This window comes from Eptatretus burgeri, unplaced genomic scaffold (genome assembly GCF_056783735.1).
Source record: "Eptatretus burgeri isolate ZD-2024b unplaced genomic scaffold, Ebu_testis_v1 Ebu_testis_scaffold_75, whole genome shotgun sequence".
Lineage (NCBI taxonomy): Eukaryota > Metazoa > Chordata > Myxini > Myxiniformes > Myxinidae > Eptatretus > Eptatretus burgeri.
In genome coordinates, this window is record NW_028222025.1 from 33,522 (window position 1) to 45,000 (window position 11,479).

Consider the following 11,479-nt stretch of genomic DNA (forward strand, 5'->3'; position numbering starts at 1 on the left):
AACTTAATTTTTTATAACACTCATCACCATTGAGAGTACCTGAACTTGGTTCCTGGTTTAAGTATCTTTGTTGAGCAGAGATGAAAAATGACATACCTCTCTTAATGCTCTTGTCTGAGCATGTCATTTTGGGGGTAATGACAGCCTCCAAAACTTGGAAATTTTCCCAGACTTAATGCATTATTCATTTTGCTGTTTTTCAACTGCACCCAGTATTTTCCCAAAATACTGTCAGACTGTGTTTCACTTCCTCAAAAGACTTTTTGCTTTGTAAAAGCCACGTTTCTCTAACTCCAAAACATTTTGACCAAACGGAGATGAACGAGAATTTTCTTTTCCCCATCTTTCCTCTGATGAAGAATATAATGACCCATCACAACATTGATAAGTTTCATATACGATTAAACTGTTAATGAAAGCCTTGTATTTGATTAATTATATAATTAAATAATTATTTTCCTTTTATGACAGCATTGTTTCATAGACTATTAAACTGTTCATGAAAGCCTTGTAAATGATTAATTCCTCAAAAGTGTGTGTGTGTGTGTGTGTGTGTGTGTGTGTGTGTGTGTGTGTGTGTGTGTGTGTGTGTGTGTGTGTGTGTGTGTGTGTGTGTGTGTGTGTGTGTGTGTGTGTGTGTGTGTGTGTGTGTGTGTGTGTGTGTGTGTGTGTGTGTGTGTGTGTGTGTGGTTATGCCTGGCTTCCTTATTGGAACTATGGTGCAGTCCCTCTCTATTGGGTGCAGTCCCTCTCTATCGAGTGCAGCCTGTGGCTGCTGGTTGCATCATTGGTTGGGACGCGGTTATGCCGCTGTGCAATGTCCCCCTTACCAGTACACTGGTACTCATTTTGCCGACCTCGGAAGGATGACAGGCTGAGTCAACCTCCTGGTGTATATTAATTCAGCGGCCAACGGGGCTTGAACTCAGGACCCTAGGATCCCAAGCCACCACCCTAACCACTAAGCCAACACCAGGCTTATGGTGCAGTAATTGGTCTTCATTTTGATTGTATAGGATTATTTAATTAATTATTTTCCTTTTTATTACAGCATTTCAAACTCACTTATAGACGAGGTGGATTGTTATGCTAATGATCTCCACAAGGAATGGAAAGCTCTGAATGAGGTGATGACAGCATTTCAGTTCATTCGTCAAGACTTTCACAATGACCTAAATATATGAATTCATAACCGACCTCTGAGATGGACATCACAGAATTTACCCAATGTTTCAACGTTCTTTGAAGATTTACGTGAAAGGTATTATCAATATATTAATACTGAAGGACCAATTTTGTGCTCCTCCTAGCGGTCGCGTCATGTTTTTCTCGGTACTGTGACCTGGACTGAAAAAAAACTTCGTACCTGTAAGAGTGCATCGCACATAGTGGCAATAGTCAACTTTCAACTCTGAAGCAGAATAAACACTTTTCGTTGAGACGTGGGCGAGGACTGAAGAGGCGGGGGCGGGGGATAAAGAGACGGGGGCAAGGAGTGAAGAGGCAGGGGGCAAGGTAAGCAAATTGAAAGCAGGAGACGGGGGGGGGGGGGAAATGGGGCGGGGGGTGAGTGGGCAGGGGCTGGGGTGAAGCTATATCTTGAGTGATGCAATAAATACATCACCTTATGGGATTAATTCTATACGTATTTAAAGCAGTGTGTGTGTGTGTGTGTGTGTGCGTGTGTGTGTGGGTGCATGTGTGTGTGGGTGTCTGTGTGTGTGTGTGTGTGTGTGTGTGTGTGTGTGTGTGTGTGTGTGTGTGTGTGTGTGTGTGTGTGTGTGTGTGTGTGTATGTGTGTGTGTGTGTGTGTGTGTGTGTGTGTGTGTGTGTGTGTGTGTGTGTGTGTGTGTGTGTGTTGTTTGTTATCTGCATATGCGAGTTTCAGAATGTGGAATGGAGTCCTCCCAGGGTGGGCTCAAAGTATTTCAGCAAGGGGTCATGATTCATTGACCAAGCTGTGAAGTTTTGTGTTCTCAAAGTTTTGTGCCGAGGGCTCTTCATGATCGTCACTGAGCATGGACAGCTTCCAAATGTAGTTTATTTGTAGTAATATTCCCATGGATGGTTTTTAGCTCACCTGTAAAGTAGTTCCAGGGAGCTTATGGGATGGCGCATCATCAGTCCGTCCATCCACAAATACTTACAACTTCTTCTCAAAACGGAGTTTATGGGGGTGGGGGTGGGGGTGGGGGTGGGGTGGGGGGGAGTGGGTTGCCTCCATAAAGAAGTATTTGCATTATTTTCAAACGATACACACAATTCCAATGAAACTTCACGACAACCTTCATCACCCATGATGTACCAAAGTTTGTTCATGAAATTCGAAAAATCTGGCTCAAGGGGGATCTCGAGGAGGATCTGGCTCGAGAGGGGGTTGCCCCTCAAAATCTGTGTTTGCTTTCTTCTCCAAAACTACACATACAATTCTGATTAAACTTCTCCACCATCTTCATCACCCATGACGTACCAAAGTTTGTTCATGACATTCGAAAAATCTGGCTCAAGGGTTCGAAAAATCTGGCTCAGAAAAATCTGATTGCCTGGTTATCTTATTCAGCCACTGCCAGGTGAGCACCCAGGGGTATTGTCCCTATGTTTAATATCTCTGTGAGGTTCTTTGTCATCATTCCTGTTGGTCCAGCTATCACTGGTACACCTTTGGTATTCTTCAGCTTCCAGGATCTTTTCACTTCATTTTTGAGGTCTTGGTGTTTGGTCATTTTCTTGATTTCTGCATCGTTTCGTCCAAAATCACTTGTTTTAACACCTCAATCATACCTAAGTATGATATCTGGTCGCAACGATTTCTTTTCGATGTTCACGCTCGATGGGATCATTATGTCATACGTGAGCAGTACTTCCATGTTTTCAGTGATTACTTTTGTTTCATCTTCCCACAAATTTTCTGAAACTGGGACATAGTCTTTGCAGATGTGCCAGCGGATTACATGATAAACTCTGTTGTGTCGTTGTGTGTTCCGATTTTTGTGTGTGTGTGTGTTCGGTCATTAAGTCTAACATATCATTCTCTTGACTAACCCCATCTCCACCCCTTTACCTTTATCGCTTCCTTTTTTCATACTCTCTGTCTCTGTCTCTCTCCCTCTGTCTCTCTGTCTCTGTCTATGGACGTATCCAGACAGTTGTTATGTCTGAACAGTGGTTATCTTCATATGTGTCTGGATGGTGATTACGTCCGAGCGGGATTTGTTGCGAGACGTGTCCGGATGGTATTTATCTCCGGACAACTCCGGATAGGAGTTTGTCTCTGGATGTGTCCGGGTGGGGGTTTGTCTCCGGACATGTCCAAGTGGTGTTTGGCTCCAGACGCATCCGGGCGTTGCTCGTCTCCGAACGTGTCCAGGCAGTGTTATTTTTTCTGCAGAGGAGTTTGTGTCCAGGTGGTGTTTATGTCCTGATGGGAGTTTGTCTCCAGATGTGTCCAGGCGGTGTTTGTTTCCGGACAGCTTGGCTCCGGATGTGTCTGGGCGGTATTCGTCTCCGAACGTATATGGGCAGTGTTTATGTCTGGATGGGAGTTCGTCTCCAGACATGTCCGAGCGGAGTTTGTCGCCGGACAGCTTGGCTCCGGACGCGTCCGAGCGGTGTCTGTCTCTGGGTGGTATCTATAGTATGATTGGTATAAAATGGATTTCAGACATTATTTTGTTTCCATCTTCATTGTTATTCGATGCAGAATAATTTTGATGAGACAGTATGATTCGTAATTGACGCTCCGCCACACGTCTGCCTTCCCTTCCTCTCACCGTCTTTCCTCCCTCCCCAACCCCCTCCACTCCACTCCACTCCACTCTCCCTCCCTCCTCTTTCTCTCCCCCTCCACTCCACTCTCCCTCCCTCCTCCCTCTATGCCCCTTCCCTCTGCTCTCTCTTTCCCTCTCCCTCCTCTTTCTTCCACCCCCCTCCCCCACTCCTCTCTCTTTCCCCCTCCCTCCTCTCTCTTTCCTTCTCCCTCCACCCCTTTCTATCACCCCACCTCCCCCACTCCATCTCAGTGTTCCTTCCCATCAGTGAAGTGACGGGTGGTATTTGTTGATACATAAATAGAGTAAAAAAGTTTTTAAAAGTTGTAAAAGTGAGAGACATCAGTAAAAAAAAAATTATATATGGATGAGCAATTGAACTCAGTCAATTTTTACTTTTACTGAATTTTTCAACAATATTGGTTCGCGGGCGCCAGCAGCGACCACTATTTTCGTTGTGTCTGTGCATCGTCTGTCTGTTTGTGACTCTCTCCAGAGCATAGCTCCGTGACGTTTGATGCGATCTTGATGAAACTTGGACACAAGCTAGATATCATGGTCTAGTTGTCTTTTTGTATGAGGGGCGTCCCACGCCCCTTGTGGGCGGAGCCACGCCCACTTGAACTGTTTATTTTATTTTTTTCTCGATTTTTTTTTCTCGCAATTTCATTTCCTAGAAGCTGTGCGTAATGTCCATACGTACAACATATAAAGATGTGAAATCCTTCAATACAGCGCGTGTGGTGAAGCAAATGAGTACACTAATGTAAAAATATTCAATTTATGCTTTTTCAGTTAAAAAAAAAACAATTAAAAAGCGTACTTTATATTTGAAATGTAAAAATCTTGTTATTGTGATATAAAGCACATATATATATATATATATATATATATATATATATATATATATATATATATATTAGAAGGAATGAAATCGTTCGATACAGCGTGGCAGGGCCAGGGGCCGCAAAAGAATAATGTAAAACCAGGACGGCCGTTCACAGTGAGATCACATTCCCACGGAAATTAAATTTTCACAAATATCCATGAAGACTCCGCGGATGAAGAAAATGTCGAAATCCGTCACTGAAGCTTTTTAACGTTGATCAAAAAAAGAAAATCGTACAAATTAAAATAAGGAGAAAATATTATTATTAATGACGCAGTGAAGTGATTCGGGTGATGAAACAGATACCTGTGTGTTGCAAGTGGATCCGAGGAGAAGAATTCCTTCCGTTCCTCCACGTTTCAACCAATCAAAACGACGCATCGCCTTTCCTCCTTGGTCATTACCTTCCGTCAGAGGTTATCGCCGCCTCTCCACTACTTTGACCAATCAAAGCTCGCTCTGATCCAGAGCGTGTCAGAATGCAGCACGAGGTACATCGCCGAATATGATTGGTCCAATGGTGTCACGTGCCGCCGAGGATTGACGACGGAGCATGAGGTACATGACGAACATGATTGGTCCAGTCCTGTTTGCTGGAATCCTCGTGCATAACACCGCCCATACAACACACGTGGTGTCCTTTGACCAATCAGGAGCAGTGCAGTTGCAGCATCGTTTCCTTCAGCTCGGTTGGTCTTGTCCTCCTCGTGATGTTTTCGGGGTTTTTTCGTTGTTGTTGAATCTGTGTGGAGATTATTTTTTCGTTCTTGTTGTAAGTAAATTTCAACAACTAATGCATGACGAAACACTTGTTTATGGCTAATATTAAAGAGAATGATGGCATAAGAAGAACTGAGCTTTCAGCGTTTGGTGCGAAATGCCGCAGTGGGTGGAAATGACGGCTTTCGTTCATTCGAACATGAGAGGGGAGCGTTTCTTGGTTTTGTTTTTTTTCCATCAAGCAATAAATTCAATGGTTTTCACATATATAACACATTAGTTTCACAACTTTCCATTAAAATACTTGGATATTTCCATCAATTTCACCACTTACAAAGCTTTTGTCTGCAGCCTCTCCTCTGGAGTACTGCTCTCCCTCTGGGCTGGTGCTCCTGCCTCCCACCTTTCTCGGCTTCACGCTGTAGAAACCAAGGCATTTCGGATCGTTGGCAACTCCAGCAATGAGGCTGAGTCTTTGGGCCTCTCACTCAATCACCCAGGTTGGTCGGTGGTCTTTCTGTCTTCTACAGTCTCCTCTCCAGCCTCGCCCCTCCTGCTCTCTCTGCGATTTGTCTCCACCACATTTCCGCAGGGCGCTCAAGGTCCGCCAACAACCCCCTTCTGGTAAAACTACCAAATTCACGAATCACTGCTCACCTTCACTCTTTCATTCCTCTTTTTCTTCCCTTTGGAATAAACTCCCTCACTCGATTCATTCCCATTCTTCCCTCATGGCCTTCAAAACAGCTGTTCACCACCACCTCTTATCATCCCCCATCCAAATCCTCGATCTTTTCTACGCCCGATAATCCACCCAAGCCCACCTCCTTCAAATTCCCTGCTTTCCGTCCTGAAAGTCCCTGTAATGTCCATCTTCTATTCCCCATGTTCCCCGTCCCATCCCTCTCCCTCTACAGATCTCCAAATGTCTCTGTTCCCCACTATTTTGTCCTTCCCACTCCCCTCCTGTCTCATGCCCCCCCCTTGATGTGCGTTGTGTGTTAGCTCTCATACGAGCCTCGACAAGGTATACAAAAAAAAATTGTCGCCATTTCCGTCTCGGTTACGCACTGCCATCTGCCGGACAGCCGTCATTGGCTGTCTTGAGGCACGTGGGGGGGGGGACACCGGGGACATTTCAAACTCGGTGCAATTGTATACAGCGCACGCGCTGTAAAAATCCGATTTGATTTGGTCAATTTTGACGGAAGAGATAGGTTTTTACGGTAGGGCTTCCTCAAAAGCTTCCACTCACTCGATTGTACCTATCGTGGCATTGTTCAATACTGCCCACGAGCCATCGTCGCCTCCCAGCTTGTTTAATACTATTTCTTTGTACTCACGTGGAGAGGTATGAAAGCATAGCGGAGAGAGAAAGGAGGGTAGCACATGAGCGGAAGCGGAGGCAAAGTCTCTCTCTCCCTCTCCCTCTCCCTCTCCCTCTCCCTCTCCCTCTCACCCTCCCTCTCACCCTCCCTCTCCCTCTCACCCTCCCTCTCACCCTCCCTCTCCCTCTCACCCTCCCTCTCACCCTCCCTCTCCCTCTCACCCTCCCTCTCACCCTCCCTCTCCCTCTCACCCTCCCTCCCCCTCTCTCTCTCGCCCCCTGCTGGTCGTTGGTGAGTCGTGCATGGGTGTGGCGTCATGGCGGCTCTGTGTGTGCAGCTGTGAGTACTGTGCTGTGTTAGTGTTGTTCCTGTCCCTATTTCATTTCCCTCTGTGTCCCCGTACGTGTTTGTGGAGTTTTTTCCCTGTTTCCCTTCCTGCTGAGACGAGAGAGAGAAGGAGAGCGCGCACGGTAGGTGCTTTGTGGGTTTTCCTTGAAACCTTCGGGTTTCTGGGCCTACTTTTTCATCTGCCTTGTTTTCATAGGCCTGCCGTTTATCGGTGGTTTAGCTTCTTCCTTATACTCTTCCTTTCCCTTATACTTCATTTGACCCCACTTGCTGGTTGCTTGTGACGGTTTTCCTTTGTTGAACTTAAACTTCTCTTCTTTTGCTTTAAGCTATGGCAAACGGACGTTTGCACAATAGTGTGTACGAGTCACTCACTCGGAAAAATGGAGTGACAATTACTCCACCTGATGGAGTTAGTGTTGAGAACGTGGTGATGGCTCTGGGAGAGCTCGTAGGAATCGAGAATGTTCTCGCCGCTTCGAAAATGAGCCAACGTGTCGTGGTTTTCTTGTCGGAGGAGCGACACGTGGCTCAGGCGGTCGAAACCGGTCTATCCGTACCGCCGGACGTCTTCGTCAACGTTAGTTATCTCGATACGATGGCGGTAAAATTAACACTGTCCAACATCCCGCCCTTCTTCTCGAGTGAGGAGATTGTAGCTGCATTAAGCGTTTTTGGCACAGTTGTGTCACGAATCTCCATGATTCCACTTCGTCTCCGCTCTGACGCTTCGGTTCGCCACATCATGTCGTTCCGACGTCATTGCTATATCATTCTAAAAAACAACGCTCAATCGCTCAATGCAGTTATGACTTTAAAAAATAAAAACCGCAATTACCAGATTTATATCGCAACGGAGACCACAACTTGTTTTATCTGTGGTGAATCGGGACATTTAAAAAGTGATTGCCCCAAGAATATATTAAGTGGCATATCTAGTATGGTCGAACCCCTTGAGACGAATAGTGGTATATCTAGAGTTGGGAACGTTGGTGACGCTTCAAACTCGAACAATCTGCCTGGGCCGCCGAGAGTGGAGGTAAATCCCCCCCTGACAGATGACGAAAGCTTCACCGTTGTTCCTTCAAAAAGGAAACATAAGATGAAGCATTTAAATGAGAGCAATAGTGAAGATGTGACGGCGGGCTGGGCAAAAAAAATGCCGGCGCCTGCCGAGAATAATGACGCTTGTTTGGAAGCAACAATAGATGCTCTTTTTAAAACGAAAAATCGATTTGATGTAATTGCTCCAGAGGATGATGACTTTTTGTCGGTGGGGTTAGTGAACATGAGGAGGAGATTGGTTTTGTGCAGCAGGGAGCACACGTGACCACTCCCATAGTCACAGGCACCTTGGATATTAACACCGAATCCACTGTAACCCCCCTCCCTGAAAAGACCAACAGTGAAATGTGTACCGTTTCTAAGTCACCAATTACTCCAAACCTGGTTGAATCAGGGTGTAAAGCTTCAACTAGTGAAACACCAGGTTCATCTCAAGCGGAATATAACGTTCCTTCCATTAGTATTCTTCCTCCTCCCCGTTTTCTTCACCCTCCCACTCCTCCTCCTCCTCCCCCTCCCACTTCTAATCTTCTTCCTCTTCCCACCCCTCCACCTCCCCCTATTCCACCTCCCCCCACTCCACCTCCCCTACTCCACCTCCCCCCACTCCTCCTCCCCCACTCCTCCTCCCCCACTCCTCCTCCCCCACTCCTCCTCCCCCACTCCTCCTCCCTCCACTCTTCCTTCCCCGACTCCTCCGACTCCTTCTCCCCCTTTGGAAGCGGAATGTGAGGCTTCCCTTATTAAACCATCAGCTCCATCTTTGGAGCATAACGATAATGTAATGGACACCAATCAGTACTCGGATTATGATTCGGACGGGGACTCATCACTTGCTTTTTGTGGCAGTGCTGAAGCATGGAATGATCCAGTTTCCCAAGATTCGGAGAGTGTTACCAGTGTTCCACCTGCCGATATCATAAAGTTTCTTCATGACACCTTTCGCAAGAAACATGTTAAAATTAAAAACTTTTTCCCTGACTTATCCGGCTTTATAATCTCTGCGAAGCTTTTGCTCCTCAAAGCCGGACAGCTTGGTGTGACGGAATCACAAGTGTATCGACTCCGGAAATGCATCCTCAAAGCAAAGAATGAGCTGCAGACACAGAGAGACTAAGTTTTTGACACACCCTAACTCTATGTTAGCCTATGGCCTTCTCTATAGCGAGTTTAAATATTAATGGGGACGCTCCTCCATCCGTAAAGCAGAAGTTAAACAGTTTGTTGAGGCAAATCACATTGATGTTTTGCTTTTGCAAGAAACAAGATGCAGCTCCTCTTGTGCAAGTGAATGGCAAAGGACAATGAGGGGAAAATGTTTTTTAGTAGTCTGGAACACCCAAGGGCTGGGGTGGCTGTTTATTTACAACCTTCCTTTTGCAGTCCCAGTGTTGTTTTTAATGAGATTATCAAAGGGTATTTGATTTCACTCACCTTCACACATAATGGCTTTAAACACACCGTACTTAATGTCTACGCACCGAGCGATAGCACGGAGAGACTCGCCTTTTACACACACTTAGAAACGTCTCTTTTACACATTGATTTTGATGGACTTGTCTGCTTGGGTGGAGATTTTAACTGCACGATGGACCCCACCATTGATCGTAATGGAGAGGAGCCGCACCCAGCAAGCACAGCGCCTTTGTTGAGAGCCTTGTCCAAGTTTTCCCTGGTTGATGTGTGGAGAATCCGCAATCTTTCTCTCCGCCAATACACGTGGAGTCGGTGTTCAAAAGGCCACGTATCACTTGCAAGATTGGACCGTTTCTACATCAACAGTACCTTTTAAATGTTGTGAGCAATATGGACATTATTCCGAGCGGCTTCTCAGACCATCACATGGTCGCACTTCGGATTCACCAACCAGTTCGGAATCGTGGTGCTGCCTACTGGACCTTCAACGCAAGCCTCTTGGATGACCAACTGTTTGTCGATGCCTTTGGTGTGTTCTGGAGAGCCTTGCTCCAACGTAAAACTTCCTTCCCCTGCCTTGGAAAATGGTGGGACAACGTCAAAGTGCAAATAAGATCCTTTTGCCAACAATATGGAGCCTACCACACCAAATATGACTCTGCCCTTCAATCCTTGCTTGCCAAAGAAATATTATATTTGCAGACCAACCTCTTGGCCTCAAATCATGAAAGAACCAACCTCTTGCTGGCGAAGAAAAAAGCTCTTCTTGCTGGACTTTGTGCAAAGCAAGCCAGAGGAGCGCTGATTCGTCTCCGACTGGAGAATTTGTGCTACCTGGACACCTCCTCTAAGTTCTTTTTTTGGACTGGAAGATCAAACAAAGAGAAGTCAGCAGATAACTTCAGTAAGGACAAAGGAAGGAAGGATAACACACAATCAAAAAGATGTCAGAGCCTCACTCAGACACTACTTTACTGAACTTTATCGTGCTCCGAAAATCGACAACAAAATGGTAACAGTGCTGACTTCTTCCTTACCTACCTTGTCAAAATCTGCAGTTCTACAAATGGACAAGGAAGTAACTTTGGAGGAACTCCAAGCTGCTCTTCAAACTCTACCCTCGGGTAAGGCCTCCGGCCTGGATGGAATTCCTGCGGAATTTTATAAAACCTTTTGGGACCTCCTCGGACCAGAACTACTTGAGGTTATAATCGACGGTCGACGATCAGGCTCACTGCCATTAAGCTGCCGGAGGGCTGTCCTCGCCCTTATCCCCAAAAAGGAGACCTTCAGCAACCACACAACTGGCGTCCCATCTCATTACTCTGTGCAGACTACAAAATATTTTCCAAGGCCCTTGCCAACCGCCTTAAAGCCATAATCGAGGAGATCGTACACCCAGATCAGTCTTACTGTGTCCCGAAGAGGACAATTCATGACAGTATCTTTATTGTGCGTGATATAATTGACATCTGTTCTCTTGAGCAAAGAAATGTCGGGTTGGTGTTCTTAGATCAAGAAAAGGCCTTTGATACCATTGATCATTTTTATCTTTTCTCTGTTTTACAGGGGTTTGGTTTTGGGGAAAATTTTATCTCTCATGTGCAGTTACTGTATAACAACACTTTTAGTCTCTTAAAGGTTAACAACATTTTATGTCCCCCTTTCCCGGTTAATAGAGGCATTCGTCAAGGGTGCCCTCTTTCTGGCCTCCTGTACTCTCTTGCGATTGAGCCTTTACTCGTTCGGTTGCGTGCACGTCTTCTTGGTTTCCTTCCTCAACCAATGGCGAACCCGTTTAAAGTGATTGCTTATGCAGATGATCTTTGTGCAATCGTTCGCTCGATTGAGGACGTCTCAGCCTTGGTCCGTTGCATTCATGAATTTGGTTTGGCAAGTTCCACAAAAGTGAACTGGGGAAAAAGCAGAGCTCTCCATCTTGGTCC

At 45.8% G+C, this 11,479-nt stretch overlaps 1 protein-coding gene across 5 annotated transcripts in view; it reads right to left on the bottom strand.

Annotated features, from left to right (window-relative positions):
- The window catches only part of LOC147007603 (uncharacterized), a 112,901-nt gene that overhangs the window by 33,266 nt on the left and 68,156 nt on the right, over positions 1 to 11,479 (bottom strand). The window contains exon 1 of one of the 5 annotated variants that reach the window (XR_015054064.1): positions 4,963 to 5,332. The exons of the other annotated variants lie outside the window; for them this stretch is intronic. The gene's annotated coding sequence lies outside the window, so the exon portion shown is untranslated. Of the gene's footprint in view, positions 1 to 4,962; positions 5,333 to 11,479 lie in introns of those variants that run through there. 5 annotated transcript variants of the gene reach the window in all.